The sequence below is a fragment of the Oratosquilla oratoria genome, chromosome 25 (assembly GCF_046742065.1).
Source record: "Oratosquilla oratoria isolate Oo_2021 chromosome 25, ASM4674206v1, whole genome shotgun sequence".
NCBI lineage: Eukaryota > Metazoa > Arthropoda > Malacostraca > Stomatopoda > Squillidae > Oratosquilla > Oratosquilla oratoria.
Window position 1 is genome coordinate 22,882,365 of NC_134801.1, and position 24,768 is coordinate 22,907,132.

The 24,768-nt window shown below is 36.7% G+C and overlaps 1 protein-coding gene across 1 annotated transcript in view; it reads right to left on the reverse strand.

The window, feature by feature from the left end:
* LOC143038750 (neurobeachin-like) overlaps nt 1-24,768 on the reverse strand; it is a 131,255-nt gene that overhangs the window by 79,286 nt on the left and 27,201 nt on the right. The window lies entirely within an intron of this gene.

Sequence of the window (24,768 nt, forward strand, 5' to 3'; positions counted from 1 at the left end):
TAAAAAAAAAATTAATTAAACTATTAAGCCAAAGACCTTACTGACCATGCTATCTCGACCCTACAAAACGAAACGACTTGGTTCACGGTCCAGTCGTTCCGCCGAGGGCACTCGGACAGAACATGCTACGTAATGTATTTCATCAAATCCTTTATGCAGGTTAGTCTTCCGACAAGTGTTTTTATCATTTGACAATTTTTGGAAATAGACTCATCCACTGGGATTCGAACCCTTGCCTAGGCGGCTTACGTCTTATAAGGCAAAGACCTTACTGACCATGCTATCTCGACCCTACAAAACGAAACGACTTGGTTCACGGTCCAGTCGTTCCGCCGAGGGCACTCGGACAGAACATGCTACGTAATGTATTTCATCAAATCCTTTATGCAGGTTAGTCTTCCGACAAGTGTTTTTATCATTTGACAATTTTTGGAAATAGACTCATCCACTGGGATTCGAACCCTTGCCTAGGCGGCTTACGTCTTATAAGGCAAAGACCTTACTGACCATGCTATCTCGACCCTACAAAACGAAACGACTTGGTTCACGGTCCAGTCGTTCCGCCGAGGGCACTCGGACAGAACATGCTACGTAATGTATTAAGACCAAAACTGGAGTATGCAGCAACACTATGGGAACCCAGTACTGCTGGGCGAAACGTTAAATACACTGGATCCCATACTCTGCGTTTCACCTCTCTCCTACATCCATCTCATCCTTGGTTGCCCCCTCATGTTCACTTTATCTACCTTTGCCTTCCACACTTCTTTTAATAATTATTCTTCATTCATTCTTTCCATGCGTCTTTCATCAACTCTATCTCCCATCTCCTTTTCCACCCCCATTCTCCTCCTCACTTCCTCATTTCTCACTCTATCCACCCTAGTAATCCCTTCCATATTTCTCAGACATTTCATCTCAAACACATTTCAACTCTTCCTCTCTTATATTCCATGTTTCTGCCCTATACAGTGCTGTTGGCACATTCACCCCTTCATACAGTCTCCTCTTAGCATTCATTCCCAAATGTCTATTTCTCATTACACATTTTAATCCCCCCAATTACATAACTGTAGTATACAGAAATGGAGCAACACTTGTTGGGTCCCATCTCCTACTCTCCAATTTTATCATACCTAGCCTTAAATTTGTGTACAGTTCCAACTTAATCCATATCCTTGATTTCCAATTATTATATCTAGATTTGAATTCGTGTACTGTTCGAGCTTGGGGTATATCGCCTTCTAAGCTATTCCAAGTATTTATCCGCCTATACAGAAAACTGTGTTTCTTCATATCCTTTAGATATATGGTCTTTCTTAATTTGTTCCCATAACCTCTTAAAGCCCTCCCATCCTTAATCAAAAGAACTCTTCTGTGTGTTTACCTTGTTTTATTTACCTATCTGTGGTTTACAAAATTAAGCAAAGCTCATTGGGTGCTTTTTACTCTCCAGTTATCATACCTTACTGGTAGTTTCAAGTTCATATATGTTTCCATCCTTTGCTGTATCTTAATATTTCCCAATCACCATACTTAAATTTATATTCATGTACAGTGAGACATCTCATTAACAGATGTTAATTAGCTGTGTTTGCAGTGTTTTTGCTGTGTTTTCGGTGTTTTTGGTGCTGTTGTTTAGTGCTTGCAATCACTATGCCACCCAAAAACCACTCCAAAACACCGAAAACATAGCGAAAACACCGCAAACACAGCTAATTAATGTCCGTTAATGAGAGGTCTCACTGTATTGTTCCAGTCTGGTCTTACTGCCTTCTAAGATATTCCAAGCAATTATGCATCTGCATGGAAAGCAATTTTTTCACATCCTTTGGGCATCTAGTCTTTTTTCAATTTGTTTTCATGACCTTTTAAAGCCCTTCCATCCCTAATCAAGACATTATTTCTGTCAATGAAGTCTACCCCCTTAAGTGAAATGAACACTGTAATCAAGTTACCTCTTTTTATCTAATCTTTAAATTTTGTCAGATCTAATACAGTAAGTCCTCGTTATATGGTACATATGTATTCCTGAAAAACTTACTGCAAATTTAAATTACCGTATACCAAACCCATTATAACATGTAATAATAGGATATGGCAGACATACCTTCTCCCTACTCTTTCCTCTTCAAAATATCTAGCAGATATCGTATCTGTGAATTTTTCTTACCATAAATAGAATCGAGGGTAATAATTACCAAATACCGTAACTGTGAATTTACTGGATAAAGAATTACCATATAAGGAGAGCTCACTGTATTTCCAGTCTCTTGTATGTCTTAGCTGCCTGGCTAAAAACCCGTTTGGTTGCTGTTCTTTGTATACTCTCAATCTTGCTTATACCTTTCACTCTGTATGGGGACCATACCACTGATGCAAATTCCAGTATTGAATGGATAAGTTTTCTGAGTTTTTCCATCATCTCTTCATCTGATTGGTGAAAAGCCACCTTACTTCTTTTGCAGCAATCCATACATCTCTCCCATAATCTTACTGACATGTCTCTCAAGCTGTCTTTTAACAGCACTCCCAAATCTTTCTCCTCTTCTGCTTTTGTGATGTATTCACTTCCTGAATAATAGTTTAAAGATGGTCTGCTGACACTATTGACCATTCAGAATACTTTGCATTTCTTGGTATTGAAATTATTTTTGGCTCTGAGCTAACAGTTTCTAGATATTTTTGTAACAGCTCACAGTCCTCATTTTTTGTTTTTCTCACAATCTTTTTATTATCTGCAAACAGCATAGCATAGCTTGTAGCTTTCATCATTTCATCAACACATTATAGGTGCTAGTACCATGTCTTGTGGAACTCTGCTAGTCACTGCCCTCTGTCTTGACAACTTACCCTTTGCTATTGTCATCCCATACCTGCCCTTCAATAAATCTTTGGTCAAGTTGAGTTGCTTAACTCTTAGTTCCCAAATATGGTCCAATTTCCATATAAGACAACTGTGAGGTACTTTATCAAACATCTCTGCACACACACATATATATATCAACATCTTTTTCTCCCTTACAAGGGAGGTAGCTAAACTCAAAGGCTACCCTTTTACTCTCATCTCTACCACATCCTTGCACATGGTCCACCTAGTTATCCTTCACTTGCACCACATTGATCACTCTTGATTAAAAGCTTGATAGGTTCAACACACATGACCTTCAAAATCTAAAGTCATACTAATTGCCTGTCAAGATGTTCATCTGTTCAAGATATTTTATCAATTAATTTTTTACAATCCTTTCACATAATTTCACTATAGTATTGGTCACTGACACCTGCCTATAATTCAGTGATATCTCCCTACTTCCACCTTTGTGAAATAGTTCCATGTTGGCCCTTTTTCAATCCTGTGGCACTATACCCTCTCTTAATGAACACACAATAAGGCTATGAATCTTGTTTGCCAGTTGTTCCCTACATTTCTGAGTATCAAGTTTGCAATCCAACCAGGCCCCAGGGCCCCTGAGAGGAACAAAATGTGTTGGTGTGAGATCATTTCTGGGCCCCCTTTCCAACACGGCTAGTGTGGGCCCCTGAGGGGTGGGGTCTGATGTTGCTTGTCACAGATAAGAAATTGTGTATGTTGGCTGTCGCTAAAATATTTGGCACATGGAAATCCTTATCAGCTTCAAAGCAACAATAAAAATTCATGCATAATTGCCCATTTCAATTTTCAATTTTGATATTCATGGGCCCCTAGACTCTTATGGGCCCTGGTGCAGTGCACCAGCTGCACCCCCCTCTCGAAGGGCCTGTCAGGCCCTGAAGCTTTTCTCTCATTTGATGTGTATATACCTAGTTGTATCTTATGGAAAGGGGAGCTACATTAGTGGTGTCCTATCTTTGTATCTTGCAGTATCTAGTTTGCTCTTAAATTCATGTATGGTGTTTGCACACACTATTGTTTCATCCAATCTGTTCCTGACATCCACCACTCTGTGTGGAAAGCTGTTCTTTTTCAGGTCCCTTCTATAACTGTCATTTTTTTGTTTCTTTTCATGTCCCCTTGTTTTTCTCTTATTCCAATTTAGTAAGTCTTCTCTATCAAGGACTTTCATGCCTCTCATGATTCTATAGATGGTCAATAACCTCTTTCTCTTCTTGTTCCAGAGTCAGTAATTCCAGCTTTGATAATCTCTCCTTATACAACAGTTTTGAAAGTGTTGAGGCCATCTTCGTAACTGCTCTTTGGATTCTTTCAATTTTCCTTATATTCTTTTTAGTACTGGGTGTCCATAGTGTCTTGGCCCTATCAGTGTAACTAGTATTTTCTTCAACATTTCTTTGTCCAAGTAGGTAAAGGCCACCTTTACTGACCTTAACAGTTGTAGGTTTCTCCTGCAATTTTATCTGTTTATCAGGAGTCATGTCTTTTGTGATAATTACTCCAGGTCTTTTTCAGAACCCATTTTCTTTACTTCCTTTGTACCAATTTTATATTGTCCTGATATTTTTTTCTTTTATTTTTTAACTTTTTCCAAATTCCATTATTCTATATTTCTTTATGTTAAAGTCCACTTCCCACCTCTGACCCCATTCCCAAACCCTGTTCAGATCTCTCTGTTGCGACTCACAGTCCATTTCAGCACTTACTTTCCTCAGCAGTTTTGCGTCATCTACAAAGAAGTTCATGTAATATTCTATACCTTCATCCATGTCATTTACATAAATAGCAAACATTACTGAAGCCAATACTGATCCCTGTGGGACACCACTAATCACTTCTTCCCAAGTAGAACTATCTCTGATCACTACTCTCATTTTTCTTCCGTGCAAGAAATCCTCCATCCATTTCAATGTTTTCTTTGTATCCCTCCTATGGTTTCCAGTTTTCTTAATAATTTTGTGTGTGATACTTTATCAAAAGCTTTTTGTAAATCTAGGAAAGCACAATCAGCCCATACAGCCCTTTTTTTTTTTTTATTATATCTATTAGTCTTGAATAGAAACAGATAAAATTTGTGGCAAATGACCTTTCCTGCCTAAATCTGAATTGTCTTGGATTTAGTACATTGTTCTCCTCCAGATGTTTTGTCCATCTATTTTTGATAGCTTTTTCACAAATGTTGGCTACTGTACTTGTAAAGGGAGACTGGTCTGTAATTTGTTGGGTCTTCCTTGTTTCCCCCTTTATATATTGGTATGATATTGGCATTTTTCCAGTCTTCCAGTATTTTTCCTTCTTTGAGTGAGCAGCTTATTACCTTATATACTTTGTCTATTAGTTCATCTTTACATTCTTTTAGTATCCAGTTTGCAATTCCATCTGGGCCATGCGATTTCCTGACATCAAGGTTCATTATTTGATCCATTATTACTTTTCTTGTTACAATTATTTCTCTCCTGGAGTGGATCTCACTACACTCCTTTCATCCCAATGCTGTATATTTTCTCTAGTGAACACAGACTTGAAGTGTTTGTTCATGACTTCAGCCATTTCTATATCTTCTGTGTATTCTATATTCCCTTGGTATAATTTTACTATTTCCTGTTTGTTTTTTGGTTTACTGTTCACACATCTATAGAATAATTTTGGTTGGTCCTTATATTTTTCTATTACGTCTTTTTCATCATTTTTTCTTCCTCCCTGCATACTTTTACATATTCATTCCTTAGATGTATGCAAGTGGGCATGACTTACCCCACCATGATAAATGGACTAAATTCAAAAATATTTTACACATTTTCATACTTCCTGTTATATAAAGATTGGCAATAAAAGTAATTGTAAATGCAAATGGTTGGAAGTTCCATAGGTCAACATAGTTGCATAGTGTATAGACACGTTAAAGGAAACATGGACTGGAGGTGAAGCTTTATTCCTTAACGACTTTCTCAAAGTCGTTAGACGAAACGTCAGGAATAAAGCTTCACCTCCAGTCCATGTTTCCTTTACCGTGTCTATACAACTTGTTCACATGGATTTTCATAGTTGCATAGGTCAAAAAGTGACATACACTATGACTATTTGTTCTGTTATTGTGCATCTATCGCTTAATAAGTCTTTCACCCATTTCAGTAAGTCTAAGACCTCTTACATTTTCCATCTTTTATATCAAATGCCTTTTCCAAATCTAGGTATACAGTCCAGCCATCCCTCTCTCTTATACAGTACATCAACCACTTTTGAGTAGAAAATTAGAAGCTTGGTTACACAAGTATACATGGGGAAGGGTGGTGGATGGAAAGGTGATTGATAGGGCATTAATGAACTATGTCATGGTATCCAAAGGAAGGAAGGAGTTCTGTATGTACATGTTTTTTGGGGAGAGAGTGGGGGTGTGTCAAATAATTTTTTGCTAAAAGGAAAAATTACCATTTATAAACCTGTAAGGATGCTCATTGGCCATGTGGGTTAGAGTGTTCTACCTGCGGCAGCAGTCAAAGTGACAGTAGTTCAATCCCTGCTGCCAGCGAGTTGGACCAAGGGTATAATTAATTAAATTCCACACTACAAAGCTCTCTATAAGTGGCATCAACCTAGCCTCCTGATAGAAGCTCATAACATTAAACCAAATTAGTAAATCATAAACTTGTAGAACAGTTTTGGTTCATCTTTGCACTTATCTACTGCACCGCTTTCAAAATTACTTTCTTCCTCCCTATGAATTCTTGTATAGTCATTTCTAGCTTCTTTTGTTTTATTGCTTGCACTCTTCCTTCATTTTTCCCAAGCCACTTCCCTGTTTTTTTTTTACAATCACACTTTTTTTTTTAAACCAGTCTTGTTTCTGCTTCCTCCTTGCACTAATCTTTGGCACATGTTTATTCACTCCTAAACTGTTAATGTCAAGAAAGATTTCCTATTTCATCCTTATTCCTATGGTATTCATGAGTTCCTTCCAGTCTTCTTCAATGAATTTCTTCAACCCTAAATAATGTTTTCCTTGGCTTTATTTCTTCATCCTCCAACTGAAATTCAATGGTCACAAAGTCACTTTTTCCTATTAGGCAAAGGTAGTTCAAGGAGCTGATGATGTCTGATTCTTTGGTTAGTGACAGATCTAATCTTGTGGGAATGTCATCTCCTCTTACCCAAGTCACTAACTTTATCAACTGCATCATTGTGTTTTCCATTGCTATATTTAACAGGGTATTCCCCCAGGAATCTGCTTTGCTACTTGCTTTTGCTACTTGCTTTCCCTTCCAGTTACTTTTAAAATCTCCAATAAGGACTATATTGCTACTTGTTCAATGGTTCTTTTAGTAGGAATATTGTGTCCAATGATGTTTCTTGATATTTAGCTTTATTTCAAGCTACCATGAAGTCTCTTCTATTCTGCCCTTGAGTTCTAATTTTCAGGTGAATTACTTCAGCCTTGCCATCACTCAGACCTGCTTCTTCCACCTTTATGTCACTTCCATCACAAACATTATTCCTTCACCCATTTAATTTTCTGTCTCTTCTCCAGATTATCTGTTGTTCCTTAAACTGTTGATCAACATTTTTGGGGGGAGTTTGGTCTCCACTAAACATAAAATATTAGGCTTGTTTATCCTCTAGTAGTCACTTATCTCCAACCTGGCCAAAAGTAACCCATTAAAATTAGCATATGCTACTTTAAGTTTCCTTGTAGTGTTTCCTTTACAATACTGCCTTCAACAAATTTATGTAGTTTCAAATCAGTCTATATCCTTGATTTCCAATTATCATATTGTGGTAAGGCACATCTGTAAGTTTTTTGGCATAAGGTAAGGATTTTTTTTTTCTTTTTCTTTCTTTTTCTTTATAGGCCTGGAGGCGTATGACAGGGTAGACAGGAAGGCATTATGGGAGGATTTGCTGATATATGGGATAGAGGAAAAGCTATTAAGGGCAGTCAAAAGTTTTTACATGAATAGTAGAGCTTGTGATAGGATTGGGAATGGTAAGGGTGAGTGGTTTGAGGTAAAGGTTGGGCTGTGTCAAGCATCATGAGAAATGAGCATCTGGGAATGGATGCAGAGAGATTACATAAAAGGGGTGATTGTGCCCATGACACAGTATAAGGTGGAAACTTAGAATTTAAGAGAGGCAGCAAAAAGATGTTTAGGTAACCCCTATTACAATGACACCTACATAAGCATCATGAGGTGTGAGTGAGTATATGAGGATGCCGGCCTCGGCATCCTAATTATGTTTATTTTGTAGTTGTAGCTGAGTGACCCTTGTATTCTGTGAATGGCTTGATTGCATTTTCTGCGGTTATAAACATTCTGGGTGAAAGAGAACTAGTGTAACAGTTGTAACTTTATATTTCATAATGCACGTATTGTGATATATTATCGTACATCAGGCAGCTAATGTGTGCACAAATAATTGACTCGTACTGAAGAGGTAAATATGTTTGAGGTGAAATATCTCAGAGGTATGGTAGGAGTTATCAAAATGTACAGAGTAAGAAATATGATGTGGAGGAGGGCTAGGGTAGAAAGGGAAGTGGCAGATAGACTGATAAGCAATTATTGGGTTGGTTTGGCCATATGGAAAGAACAAGTGAGGAAAGATTAACAAAAAGAATGTGAAAACCAAAGGTGGATGGAGTGAACTTGAGGGAAGGACCAAAAGAGAGATGGATGGATGGAGTGAAAGGGGCCATGAACAAAAGGGTTATGCCCTTTGAGCAGGTCAGACATCTACCAAGCATGAGAAAGAACTCTGTTGCCAGACAAAACCAACACAAGCACAGGGAGAGATCACACAATCAGACAAACCAATCAACACCAAGAATGGGTACACAACACAGCTAGTCCAGCCCTTAAATACTATTCATCTGGCACTTTCAGTTCAGTAGCAACTCTAACATAGAGTCAGCCACTATACTAAGCCACTGAAGAAGATTCAAGAGACTTGAAATCGCGATTTGGCAGCACAGATGACCTCCTACGGAGAAATCATCTCAGATCTCAATGGAGACAATAAGACCACCTTAAGACACAAAGAGAATGTCTTAAAGAAAATACAAAAATCAGAATAATGATCGCAGCCAACTGCAAAGCTTTCTGTACTGTGGAGTGTTGGATTTCAGCAGGTGTAAATCCCTTGTTGTCGTAAATAACCTGAGGCCACAACTTCTTCCAGCTCGCGTTAATGGTGGCAGGCTTCATTTCTTGCAATGCCTTCTGGATATTTTGGAGGCATGTAGCAATTGTGTACTGTCGCCAGTATGCCTTTAAGTTAAAATTTTCGTCTTTGTCTTCTTGGGCAGCATCCACAGAAGCAACCAGGTTCGTCAGGACATTCCTCATGTATAGGGCTTTGAACACCCTGATAACTCCTTGGTCCATTGGCTGAATAAGTAACATAGGGATGGGCGGCAGGAACTCAATCTGAATGCCCTCATGCGACAGATCAGTAGCATGGCCACCAGCATTATCCATAAGGAGAAGGATTTCGAATGTCAAGCCTTTCTCTAATAGATACACCTTGACTTGCGGGATAAAACACTGGTGGGACCAGTCAAAGGTCAGCATCTTCGTTATCCACATCTTTGGATTGTGCATCCAATGTACGGGTAGCAGATTCTTGTTTTTGTTTTTTAAATCCCTTGGGTTATTCCCTGTGGTGGGGGAAAAGAATACTGCCACCAAGTAATTCCACTTGTATCGTAAGAGGCAAAAAGAAAGGGACGGGGATTGGGACTAGGCATCCTTCTCCTTGTAGCCCCATAGGGGACATTCCTAAAAGAAAAAGCAAAGGGTTTTTAGACTTGTAAACAAGTCCTGGCTTTAACAAAAATCCCACAGCATTGCCACACATCACTTGGGTCACATGATCCTTGTATGCTTTAAAGCCAGAGGCTTTTGCTTCCTCTTTGAACAGGAAAGTTCGTGACGGCATTCTTTTCCAAAAAAGCCTGTCTCATCCATATTAAAAACTTGTTCGGGCTTATATCCAATAATCTTTTTGAAAGTTTCATTCACGTATGTTTCAGCAGTGCTCAATTCAGCAGAAGCAGCCTCGCCATGCAGGAAAATGCTTTTTTTTAGCCAAAGCATTTCTGAAACTTAGCAAACCACCCTTTGCTAGCAGAAAAAGGAATTTTTTTAGGCTGTGAATCACTGGACGTCCCTGGCTGCAGATCTTCTACATTGTCTTCTTCCTCTTCTTTGTGGTCACCACTGTTATCCTCAGGTTCCTTAGTGGCAAAAGTCTCATATGGGCTCTTAGCCTTTGTCTGGATGATGTTTGTATCCAAGGCTATGTTCTTCTTTCGGCAGATGGCTATCCATACAGCCAAAGTAGCTACCATATGGATGATAGTTTTATTACAAGCCATAACCACTCTCTTCGCCGACTTATTAAAGGTGATGGCAGCCGTCTTCCTAATATTAGCCTTGTCCTTCTTGATGTAGTGAACGGTGGATTTGTTCACGCTAAAATGGCGGGCTACAGCAGCGAAAGTTCTCCCTTCTAAACTGATTCCAAATATCAAAAATAAATCATACGAAAATCGACTAAAACATATGAATCTGTTTTCCCTAAAAAAGCGTAGACTCAGAGGTGACTTGATACAGGTCTTTAAAATTCTAAAGGGAATTGACATCAAAAGTGACAAAATTTTCACATTGAATGATAATCAGACAAGAAACAATGGTCTTAAACTGTCCGGATATAGATTCAATTTGGAAGTAGGTAGAAACAACTTTGCCAACCGTGTAGTTAATGAATGGAATAAACTTCCTGCACAGGTAGTGCAATGTAGTTCAGTTCGAAGCTTTAAGAATCATTTAGATAAACAACTAAGCAAGATGCTGTAATGATTATAATTTATTTTATATTATTATTTTGTTGTTGTTATCATTTGTCTGTTTGATTTTCATTTATTTTTAGTTATACTATTATTATTTACTATTTACCTGTCTGTTTATCATTTAACTATACCTATGCATTTATTTATGTTTTTATTTGTTATTTACATTATTATAGTTTTTATCTATTAATTTATTATTATTGATTTTTTTTTTTTTTTTTTGCATCCGACCTAGATATGGACCAAAAGGTCTCCTGTCAGCATGCTCCGCCTTTGTAATCCTTTAATCCTTCAACATATCCAGAAGTTTCACCTTCTCAGTGATCATTATCATTCTTCATTTGTGTTTAGGCTCAGTACCAGCCTTGGAAGAAGCAGCACGCTTGGAACCATTGCAGGGGATGAAAATGCAAAGTTCAACACAAAGAAACAAATGTTGAGACATTGTGACAAGTTGAAAAAGGTGGAAAAAAGAGAGTCACCTTGCTTCCTCTCTTGCTTTTCCGTTACGTTACTTTATGTATGTGTGTGGGTCAATATTCCTCTGAAGAAGCTACAAGCGAAACCAGACAGGAATAAACTCAGAACGAAATCCGTGACTCTCTTTTTTCCACCTTTTTCAAAGAAGAAAAAAAAAAGGGGAAAAAAAAAAAAAAAATCACACAGCACAGCATAAAGTAGTACAGTAAACCGCTCAGTGAGAAAGCTTGAAGCGAAATGGCCGCGAGAGAGAGACAAGGGAAGATGCTGCAGATCTGAGCATTGGTCAAAGCACCAATCACAGGCCAGATTACAAAACAGAAAGCTGTGATTCGTCATCTCTCTCCATTGCACCAATCACAGCTTGTCTTACAATGCACTTCATCACTGAGATGGTATGCTTTGCGTTTTCTCAACAACAGGATACGCGGGTACTGTATGCACATCACATTCTTGATAGTTCTTTTTTTTCTCATGTGAGTTACAAGTTCAAATATCCCTGTCTATGTTTTTTGCTATTTTACACTTGTTTTGGTGTTCCTAGACTAGGAAATAATATCTATTATTAATATTTTAATGAATTTAATGAACAATTTTAGGTGTTCATATATCGCAATTTTTCTAGAATTTTCCAGAAACTCCGCGATATATTTTTCCATATATTTATTCTAAAAATCCACAAAGACGTGAATCTGTGATAGTTAAAGCGCGTAGTAGTGAGGGATCACTGTGTATATATATATATATATATATAAATATATTATATATGTATATATATATTCATATATATATATATACATACATACATATATATATATATATATATATATATATATATTATATATTGCTGATAACCAGGAAAAGAAACTAAAATTCCCAAGCACTTTTGTGATATTTCACATCTTGAGTTGAAATATCATGAAGGCACTTGGGAATTTTAGTTTCTTTTCCAGTTTCCTTCGTGGTTATCACCAATTTATTAGATCACGTGGTTTTGTGATCTTTTTGCATATATATATATATATATATATATATATACAGGTAAACGTCGACTTACGATGGCATTAGGTTTCGATAGAGCCATCGTAAGACGATTTCATCGTAAGTCGATCCCCAATTTGTGTATCACTGTTCCGTGGTCACTGTACCTAGCCTACCTGTATATTAACCACCAGAGATACTGAATATAGCCTATTAAACATGTACAGTAGTTTATTTAATTATTTTTATCCTTTTTACCATATTCAAACACTAAAATATGTATTTTCAGTACGGAACTTAAATCTCGCGGGCAGCAGCCAATGCCAGCCGTACGACGTGACGTAATAATACTCGCATCATAAAATATAGTCACCGCTTATATCGATCGTTCTCTCTTTCACCCGCGAATTTTGAAAACCACAGAGAATGGGATTCAGGCACATTTGAGAGAATGTAAAAACACAGGGGCGACTACAATAAATATAATCAAGACGCCGATATGGCAGCGTTGCGAATCCACTTGCTCCTCATGACGCCTACGTGTGCGGCACCGTATGGAAGGGGTTAAATTATCATATCGTCGTCGTCGTCGTCGTCATCGTAAAGTCGAACAATCGTAAGTCGCGGCCATCGTAAGTCGACGTTTACCTGTATATATATATATATATATATATATATATATATATATAAGTTAAGTGGCTAAACAGCTCCCCAAGAAAGGAACCAAAAAATTCTGGTTCTAATATTTAATACAAAGACCTGACAGCAAAAATCAAGAGGAAAACAAACAAACTTTAATAACCATCTATAAACAGTTCACAAGAACCACCCTAAAATATGCTTGCACAGCATGGTTCCTCACAATCAGCAGAAAAAAAAAAAAAACATTTGCAAACACTGCAGAATGAAGCACTAAGAATAATAACAGGATGCACCAAAATCACCCATATAGGACACCTACATTTTGAAACAAAAGTCCTCCCAATAGAACATCATATAAAAATAGCTGGAACACAATTCCATGCCAGAACCCTAAACAACACACACCCCTCACACTACATTACACAAGCAACACCAACAGAATGCAACAAAAACTAAACCCACAGCATACTACTCAAAAATACATTACAACCTTGATAGATACGACTTATTAAAGTGGAATAGAAGAAAAACCAGAGGACACAAAAAGAAACTTAAAAAGGATAGTTACAGAAGAGATCTGAAAAAGCTTAGCTTCCAACACACAGTGATAGATATCTGGAACAAAGTGAATGAAGAAACAGCGAGTACAAAAACTATACAAGAATTTAAGATCAAACTGGATGCTGAAAGATACAAAAACGGGTCACTATGAGCATAGCTCTCTTCCTGTAAAATACAACTAGGTATGTACAAAAACCTTCTACAAATAAACACATTACCAAAATAACTAGACATACCCTTCAAGAATGACTGCCGATCTCAATACTCCAACAACAACCCCAGGATATAAACCCTACAGAAAAAATCCTCCCATACCTGAAAAATTTACCAATATAAGAGGGAGGGTGGAGGGGAGTGGAGTGTACTGTATTAGTGATGGAGTGGGTGGGAATGGTATTTATGCCTTTTTCTTTTTGGCTACCTCCCTTGTAAGGGGCAAAAGGCCTTTGGTATATGTATGTCTGTACCTGACAAATACCACACTGGCATGCCTGTGCTCAGGACACCATCTGGCATTAAGACAGTACTAACACAGAATAGGCCTGGACATAGATACAAACTGCCCCAGATACAACCACCACAAAGAAGACAAAGAACACCTCATACTAAGCCCCACGCTAACAATTCCCATACAACAATACAGCATCTCTTCTGTGACTTGTGGTCACGCCCAGTGGTTGTTGTCAGTTTCCTGGAGGCTGAGGGTTTTCTGCAAGAGAGACGAGGGGAAACAGATTGACTGATTGATCTTTCTTTACATCTTCTGAGTACTCTTGCCAGTTTGCTTTTTTGGTAGTTTATAGATGTTCTCTTGTCTGTGGGTTGTATCTTCTCTTCCATTTCTATGGTAACCTTTATTAGGAAGTGATCAGTTGGAAGATACTGAATAGTTTTCCATGTTTATGTTTGTTTATAGGGTGAATAGATTGTTATATCTGGCAATGTTGGTTGCTTATTGTGTTGGAGAGGTTGTCTAGTGGAGTTGTTGCTGGAATTAATTATGTTTTGGTTGGAGAGTTGTTCTAGTATTTTGTATTCTTTGATCTGCTGTTTGTGTGTTAAGCCAGAGTTGATGTGCAATAAAATCACCTGCCAATAGGCAGTTTCTTAATGAGTTAAGTGGTTGGAGAAATTTTGTGGGATTAAGCCTCATGGGGTTGATGTAGTGGGTGAGACATACAGTATATACTTATTATAGTGTAGGCTGTTTTTACTACCTGTGTTTGGATTGTGATTATTTCAGTTATCACTTACTATAAGACTGGCAATTCCTTCTGTGTTTCAATTTACCACTGATAATCCTGTAAAATCCTTTTAGTTTGTCTCAGCTTTTACGTACAACATCCCTTTCAAAATTATTTTCCTCCTCCCAGAGGATTCTTGTGTAGTCATTTCCAGCTAGTTTGTAATCTTCCTTTACTTTATTATTTCCCCTAAGCCACATCCCTGGATTTATTAGTTATCCCACACCTTTAATTCTACCAGGGTTGTTTCTGCTTCTTCCTTCACATATTTATTCACTTCCAAGTTGTAAATGTGAAGAAAAATATCCCATTTCCTCATAATTCCAGCGCTAATCATGAATTTCTCCCAGTAAACTTATTCAAGAAATTTCCTCAAGTTTGAGAAATCTGACTTCCTAAAATTAAGACTAATATACCTTTGTTCCTTGGCTCTATTTCCCAATCTGCCAGCTGAAATTCAACTGTTACTTTACATTGTCATTTTTTCCTATGAGGCAAAAGCATTTCTAAGTGCTAATAATATCTGGCTTTTTATTCAGTAGCAACTCTTATCTTGTGGAGTATTATATCCTCTTACCCGAGTCACCTCCTTAACATACCGGTATTGGTTCTTTGTCTTCTCCATTGCTATATTTAACATACTATTTCTACAGTAATCTGCCTTGCCCCTTGCATCCCGCTCATCCCAATTGACCTCAATATGATTAAAAATTCCAATAAAGAATATTCTGTGACTTAATTTATTAATTCTATTATCGTTTATTTTCTTTTAAAGAAAGCTGTGTCCAACTTGATATTCAAGTTCATTTCAAACTCATCTTTGGGGAGGACATATATCACATGAGGTTTCTTATGTTCAGCCTTTTAGTCCTAGTTTTCAGGTGGATTGCCTGCACTCAGATTTGCTTCTTCCACAATTGTGTCATTTCTTATAACAACCATCACCCCAATACCCATTTTGTCTTCTCTCTTTTCCAGATAGTGTATTCGTTATGTTGATTAAAATTTTGGGGGAGCTTAGTTTCTACTAATGACAAAATATCAGGCACATTAACCATAACCATTCATCTCTAACCTGGCCTATAGAAAACCATCTACATTAGCAAAGGCTACTTTTAGTTTTATTGTCGTGTTTCATGCACTATATTACCCTACTGTTTTTTCAAACCATTTCCTCAAACTCTGATTGTGAATTCTCTAGATTTTTATGTCATTTAATGCTTGTCCTTAGCTTCCTTTTCCAAGTTCCCATGCCTTTGCATACTCATCGTAAGTTTCATCTCTCTTAATCCAAATATTTCTAAACTTTTCTTTACCTCCCGATTTCCAAGATTTACTGAATACTTTGTTTTGGCTTGTGACTTAAACTTTATTTTCATTGGACACTGGTCTTAACTAAAACACATTATTAATCTACTTGGATCCATCTGAGTCATTTCCTTTAGGTAATTTCCTTACCCTTTTGCCTTTCATGTTTCTAGTGTACTTTCCATGAACTGACATGGTCTTCTAGCCAGACAAAAATTATGACACATCAAGTCTTAATGACTACATCACTGACAAGAGATTCCATATATATATTTTTTTAGTAACCTTCTCTATTCCTTCCAATCCAGTTCTTATATTCTGTTCTTCCACAACCTCTTTAAAGTTTACTGCATCTTTCTGTTGACCAAATAACCAGCCTTCTTGTACCTTCACCAGTTCATTAATCTCATCCTCATTTGATTTTGTCTTTGTCTAACTTGTTTTCATGATATTCAGAAAATTACTTTACTTACTTGTCACAGTCTTATTTTTTCCTTTTAATTGATCAGTTTTTGAGCCGGTTGGTGGCTTGTTTTTGTTCAAGCTTTTGCTCTAGGTCATAAAATTTTTACTCATGGCAAAAAATTAATTTCCTCAACAGTTTCAACTCAGTTGCAAATTCAATTACCTTCATTGTTAAGATTTTGCAACCTGTGAGGATACATCTTCCTTTTATTTTGGCCTTAGTACCACTGAACAATTTCCCTAATGAGATTACTTTCCTCAATTTATGAAAAACCTTTGATGTTAGCAACTTTTAATGTAAAAATAACATCTTGTAATGTAAACAAACTCTTTTACAATCTCACTTTGTGTTTCATATCCTGAGTAACCAATTTTACGATTTAACAATGACCCTCAATACTGTTGCTCCTCCTTGTGTACCCAACTGATAGATATTTTCCATTATACTTCCTAATATCTTTCAAATACCTTCACTTTTTCAATTTCATACTATGATCTTTTGGTGATATTTCATTCCATACCAGTAAATCCTCTGTTCATTTTTTCTATACTTTTCTTTGATCTAAACATCATTATCATATTACCTCTTTTCACTCTTCTAATATGGGTAGTCAGAATTTTCTAAATCTTTCCTTGTCATTTAGACTTGGGATCATCTTTTTTTAGGTGTAGTGACTCCAACACCACTGCATATTCCAGTCTGGGACAAATCAGACTTTCAGTGAATTTCTACACCCTGTCCACTTCCATGTAGTGCAGGGCTGGGAAACCTTTTTCTTATCTAGGGTTATTTGGATATTTACAACATCATCTGCAAGTGGGCTGTAAAAAATTATCAACTTAAAAGATTTTTTTTTTTTTTTTGTCAAACATTTCACTTACTGGTACCTTTAATATAAAGGTTATGCTTAATCATTATGAAACAGTTATTACCATGTCAACTTATATTGTAATGGAGAAGGGAAAAAATCCTAGGACCTAAATTTACTGTACTGGGAATCAACCCTGCACTTTCCACTAATGACATAATGAAATGCCTTGTTATATATTTTTCTTATTGTGTATTCTTTACAAATTATATGAACACATGATTATGGCCCTCTTATTTCCAAATGTCGACAAACAACTATTGCCAGACCCAGCTGGCATTTGACCTGGCTGATCATCCTGCAGCCAAGTAATGAACCTGTCACAATACATTTAGGACCGATTCAAGACCAAACAAATCACCAGCACAGTCTTTGTTAACCTCACAGCTGCTTACAACATAGTGAATCACCGGGCACTTCTCCTAAAAATAGCCCAAGCAGCCTTGAAAACCACCATAGTCCACATAAGAGTCACTGCTTGTCAATTAGCAATTCTTTGTAGAATGGCAGGTGATACAGGTGAAGGGTACAGAACCATGGACTTCCATATGGCTCCTATGCTGGCCCCTATGTTGATTAACATCCACACAAATGACCAACCATAGTTTCAGAACATTCATAAGTTCACATTTGCAGACAATCTGTATTGCCACACAATCAAACTCTTTTGTCACAATAGAAGAAAGATTATCAAATGCCCTGTCATTCTTTACTACATGCTATAAAAAATGGTACCTCAACACTAACCCTAGTAAAATGTGGTGTGTGCTCTCCACATTAACAACCTCCAAGCAATAAGGAAACTAAAAATCAGATGGGGCAATAAAGAACTAGAAAACCATGCACACCCAGTCTATCTAGGAATCACTCTTGACAGAACACTATCCTTCAAAGGACATATAAACAAACCAAAAAATAGACTAACAACTAGAAATAACCTCCTCCACAAACTACCTAACACTAACTGGGGAGCAATTCCCAAAACTCTAAAGCAAACAGCTTTGGCACTACACACCATCGCAAAATACTGCTTACCAGTTTGAGCAAGGTCATACCCTTCACACAAAGTCATTCCAGAACTGAATCATGCCAGATAATCACAGGTACACTAAAAGCAACACCCTTAGCAGCCCTATACAGACTACCTGGTATTGCACCACCCCACATCCGACATGATACCAATGCAAGAATCAAAATAGAGATGACTAAAGTGGGATAGAAGAAAAAACAGAGGACATGAAAAGAAACTTAAAAAGGATAGTTACAGAAGAGACCTGAAAAAAATAGCTTCCCACACAGAGTGATAAATATCTGAAACAAACTGAATGAGGAAACAGTGAGTGCAAAAACTATACAAGAATTTAAGATCAAACTGGATGCTGAAAGATACAAAAGTGGGTCACTACAACCATAGCTCTCTTCCTGTAAAATACAACTAGGTAAATACTAGATAAATACAAACAACTAAATGATCCCAAGCACCCACTTTACAGACACCAGTAAGTAAAATTGTAACTAAAACCTTGTAAAAGCTTCATAACAGTGAAGGGCCTGGAACAAGCACAGCTAGCAGCCTACAGAGTGGAAAAGTGGAGGGAGAGTGATCCCTCCCACCCAATGAGGCACTCCCAAAACCAAATGAAAGCCTGCCCAGTGGAACAACTCTCAGCAGGAAGGACTGGGTAAATCTAAATAGATCAAGAGCCAAAGTGGACAAAACTAGAGACAACCTACTCAAGTGGGGTCTTGTCATGAGTGCTGGGTGTCCCTGTGTGAAACACCCCAGGGCAGGAACTACATCCTCCATGGGTACCCACTGGGATCCATATGCTAAGACCAAGACCTGAAGGAAATAAATGACACACTTCTTCTATGGATACAGCAATGGTGTGATAAGATATGATGATGGCGATGACCCATCTAAATATCATTATTTCCACTGAGATTGGTTTCAGGAACACATTATGTCTGGACCTTTCTCCTTTGGATGGTCATTTATTTCTAAATTTGAAGGTGGAAAAAGAAGACATGGGTCTTGTTCCAAGTTCATTTCTATTTCTGACTGGTTTTGCTCTAAGCTTCTTCAGAGGAATATTCCTCTGGGGTGAAGCTAACAGTATATATTTACAAACTGACTCCATGTTCCCACCATGGAGGAAGAACTCATGGGTGGTTGGGCGGAAGCATACAAGAAATTATTAAAATCAAAACTAAAATAGATTTTAAATAAATTGGAGAGCAAGTGTTGTCATTTCTGACAATACCTGCATTACATGGTGGGAATGTGGAGCTGGTTTGTTAATATATACTGTCAGTTTTACCTCACAGAAACATTCCTCTGAAGAAGCTCAGAGTGAAGCCAATCAGAAATAAACTCGGAACTAGACACATGTTTTCTTTAACTTGTTACGATGTCTCAACATTTCTAATTTTGCTGATATCAATCCATATTTGTATAGCCTATGTTTTATCTTTTTACTTCTTTTCCTCTTTTTTTTTCTCCTCTGCATCTTTTTAGAAACCTCTTCCTCACTTTTCAATAAAACTGCTCCTTCTTGTTCGATCCTTATTTAATTTCCCCCCCCTAGGTTTCTTCTTCCATTTCTCTTGTTTTCTCTCTTCCTCTGTTATATCCCTTATCCATTCCCAAATTTGTCTACACTTGCTACTTTCCAAGTTTTATTCATTATACTGTATCATTTACTATGCTTTGTGATTTGAATTTAATTTTCATTAATCTTGCACCCACTTGGTCATATCTACCGAATCTAAATACTTCTTCTATTTCTTCATTTATGCCACCCTCACAGCTAATTATAGTTTGCACTATTTCTTCAGCTTTCTTTTATTTCTTATTCCTTCCTTACTGATTAATGCTCTTCTTTCTACCCAACCACTATAATACACCTTCCTTTGTCTTTCACTTCTCTTATCAACATTTCTCTACTTTTAAGTACTCTCACCATCTCCTTACTTTCCCTTTCTTCTTTTTGTTGCTCCATAACTTTTTGTAACTATACTTGCTCCACTTCTAATTCTAACCACACTTTCTCTCCTTGTTTGATTTCTCTGGTATTTTGTTCATTTAGGCGAGCCTTCTCATTCCTCTGCTTCACACTGACCTTTTAGTTTTCTCTTTTTTCAATGTTATACTCATCCTTTAATTCCTCAACTTCTGATCTATGTGATTCCTTTGTTAATGTCATTGCACTCAATTTGCCATTTAGTTATCTATTTTAACCATCTGATCAACCACATGTTTCTTGAGTGTTTTCATATCCTTCCTGATCTTAACCATAATCCTCCATTACTTTTCTAAGTATCTCACTCAAGGTTCCCATTCTGGTCATAGGTTCTTCTAAATTACCAACTCCAATTTAAATTTTCCATAATCATGGTCTTCCTCATGTCCACTGTAAACAAACCCAATTTACTTATTCCATCTTCAGTCACCACGAATTAGAACAAATTAATACAGTAAGTCCTCTTTATACGGCACATGTGCGTTCCTGAAAACCTTACCGCAAACTGAAATTACCGTATACCGAACCCATTATAACAGGATATGGCAGACATACCTTCTCCCTGCTCTTTCCTCTTCAAAATATCTAGCGGATACCATATCTGTGAATTTTTCTTACCGTAAATTGAATCGAGGGTAATAATTGCCAAATACCGTAACTGTGAATTTATCGGATAAAGAATTACTGTATAAGGACTCACTTTAACTGTTGTTGCAATTCTTTCCATTATTTTAATTTCAGATTATTTCAAGAGACACTACTTTAAGATATTGTTCTATGACAGGTCCCTTTACTTTGAATATTTCAATTACCTGTTTACAGTATACAAGAAAAGAAGCAACACTCATTGGGTCCTTCTCCAACTGTCCAAATTATCATACCTAGCCTCAAATTCATGTACAGTTCCATCTTAATTCATATCCTTGATTTACAATGATCATATTTAGGTTTTAATTCATATATTGTTCCAGGTTGGGCTATATCACCTTCTATGCTATTCCAAGTATTTATGCATCTATATGTGATCTGATAATTTTTATGACAGTTGCATGCAGGATTTGAACCCACTGCTTTCAGCCACCCGTAAGATCACCTTCACAGAGCCTTAGCCCATTACACCTGTGATCTTACGGGTGGCCGAAAGCAGTGGGTTCGAATCCTGCATGCGACTGTCATAAAAATTATCGGATTGAAGTCGCTATTACTAGCGAATTTCTCCTATATGTGATCTTTATCAATCTGATCCCATAACATCTTAATGCTTTCCCATTCTTCATCAAGAGATCTCTTCTGTCAGTGTAATCTATCCCCTTTAGTAACCCAAACACTGTAATCATATCACCTCTTCCTCTTTGATCTTTCAAAGTTGGCAGACGTAGTACCAACCCAGTGTCTTTCCTCATATGGTTTATCTGCCAGGCTGGGGACCAGTTTGGTTGCTACCTTTTGTATTTATTCCCTTGACCTTCCTTACATCCTTCACTCTGTGTGGGACCATACTACTGATGTATATTCCAGTCTTGGATGGATCAGAGTTTCAACGAGTCTTTCATCAAAGGATTACAAAGGATTACAAAGGCGGAGCATGCCGACAGGAGACCTTTTGGTCCATATCTAGGTCGGATGCAAAAAAAAAATCATAATAATGATAAATAAATGAATAAATAAGAATTGTAATAATGTAAATAATAAATAAAATACATAAATAAATGCATAGGTATAGTTAAATAATAAACAAACAGGTAAATAGTAAATAATAATAAATTGACATAACTTATAATAAATGAGAATCAAGCAAATAGCAATAAACAAACAGACAAATTATAACAATATAGTGAAAAGCCACTATAACCTTCTGTAGCAGTTTGTACATCTCTCCCACAATCCTGCTGATATGTCTGTTAGGTGACAGGCTGTCTTTTATCAACACTCAAAAATCTTTCTCTTCTTTTGTTTTTGTAACAGGATCTTTTTCCGTGGAATAGTTTAAGGATTTTTTTTTTCCACCACTGCCCATTTCTAGTACTTTGCAATTTTTGGTATTGAATTTAATTTCCCATTCTTGGCTCCATGCAAATACAGTGTTTTGATCTTTTTTGGAAAAGTGTACAGTCCTCCTCATTTTTCACTCTTTTCACAATTTTTGCATCATTTGCAAACATATTGGCATAGCTTGTTATACCTTCCATTATGTCATTAACATTAGAAACATTATTGGTGCAAGCACTGAACTTTGAGGAACTCTGCTCATAACTGCTCTCCATCTTGATATCTTATCCTTTATCACTGTCTCAATGTATCTCTCCTCCAAAAAATCTTTGGTCCATTCAAGTAGTTTGCCTGCAAACAGACTGAAAGTCTGATTTGCTACTTGCTTCTCATTCCTCTCAATTGACTGCACTGTAATTAAAATATCCAACAAATACTAAATTACTTCTTTGTTCAATAGTTTTCTTTAGGAGAAGATTTGTATTCAATAATATTTCTTGATATTCAGCTTCATTCCAAGAATCTTGGGGGGAGGGGTTGGAATGAAGCTGAATGTGTAGAAATATGTTATGTTATTGTTATATGTTATTGGACATAATTCCTCTCCTATAGAACAATGTTCAACAAAATCAATTTTGTCTTTATTGGAATTTTTTATTGCAGTGAGGTGAACTTGGAGGAATGGGAAGCAAGTGGCAAAGCAGATTTCTGGGGAAATACCCTGTGAGTATAGCAATGGAGAACTCAATGACCCAGAGGCTAAAGGAAGTGACCCAAGTAAAAAATGACATTCCCACAAGATTAGATCTGTGTGTGTATTAACATAATTATATTTCCCTAGTTGTAGTATACAAGACTTTGTATTGTCTCTCTTAGTTTGTTCCTGCATTCTCTCAAAATCCAGTTTGACATTTCATCTGGACCATGCAATTTTCTATCAAGATTACTCAAATGATTCATTATTTCTTTCCTTGTTACTTGTCTTTCATAGGGGGACTTTCTCCTCCCACTCAACATCTCTAAGATGTATGTCCTTCCTCATAAACATGGATTTAAAATGCTTGTTTATAATTTCTGCCATTTCTATTTCCTCTGTGTATTCAACTCCTCCTTGTTGTAGTTTCACTAATTCTTGCTTGTTTTTTAATTTGTTGTTTACAAATCTATAAAATAGTTTTGGTTGATCTTTACATTTTTCTATGACACCCTTTTCGTATTTTCTCTTTTCTTCTCTGTGCACTTGTACATATTTCTATAACCAGTGTATATTTTCCATTTTTTGGGTCTTTTGTCTTTCCTCAATTTTATCCAAGCTTTATCCCTTTTGTCTTTTAACTCATTACATCTTTTGTTGTACCAACATTTTTCATATAATCTTTTTTTTTCTTTATGTCTTGGAACATACTTTTCCACTCCTTCCTTATAAATTTTTGTCAAAATTTTCCATTTCTCTTCTACTGTTGTTTCCTCTTTGTGTATCCTTTCCCAATCTGCTTTTAGAAATATTCTTTCATCTTATCAATTTTTTTTTCTATACATCAATCTTCTCTTTCAACATTGTTTTTTCCATGTATTTTTCTTCATTTAGTTCCAGTTCAACTAATATGTGGTCACTTTTACTTAGTAGTATCTTATATTCAATCTTGTCCACTATTTCAGGTTTTGATGTGATTATTAGGTCCAGTCTTCATGGTTCTTCCTCATTTCTATACCTAGTATTCTCCTGTATCCATTATGTCACTGTATGTTCTATAATCATATCAAGTAGTACATTTCCCCATAGGTTGTCTCCACCCTTCACTGTCATCTCTTCCCAGCAGATTTCTTTACAATTAAAGTCACCCATTATTAATATTCGTCCTCCATCTTCCATTATCTAATTTAGTGTTATCCTCCTGTCTTCTAACATATTTTTGCGTTCTCTCTCTTCCCACAAAGCCGTTTTAGGAGGCAGATAATTTACCACAAACTTCCTGCTCTTCTTGTCCCTGTCCTCTATTTCCATCATAATCATTTCTACTCTATTCTTTCCATATGTAACATTCCTCACATTTACATCCTTCTTCATCAGGAACATAACTCCACCCCCTTGTTTTACTTCTCTGTTTCTAATCCAATAATTATATGAACCATGTTCTACACTGTTGGGTGGTAAAAGACCTTTCAATTTTCTCTCTACAATTCCTATTATATCAGATTCTTTTTCTATCAGGTAATCATTCAGTTCATTCAATCCTATCTAAATTTTCTGTTACCTCCATCCTGTTTTCTGTTTCCCTTCTGTTTTTCTCTATGAACCATTCCCTCACTTTCATATCCACTACTCTCCAATAGAATTTCTCTTTGTCTGACTGTTCTGTTTTTATTTTTTCCTTAGCTTCGCTTCCTTTTTGTTTTTCTTCCTCTCTTTCCACTTTATTCATCTCTCTTTTTATCCATACCTGTTTAAACAGATCACTTTTTG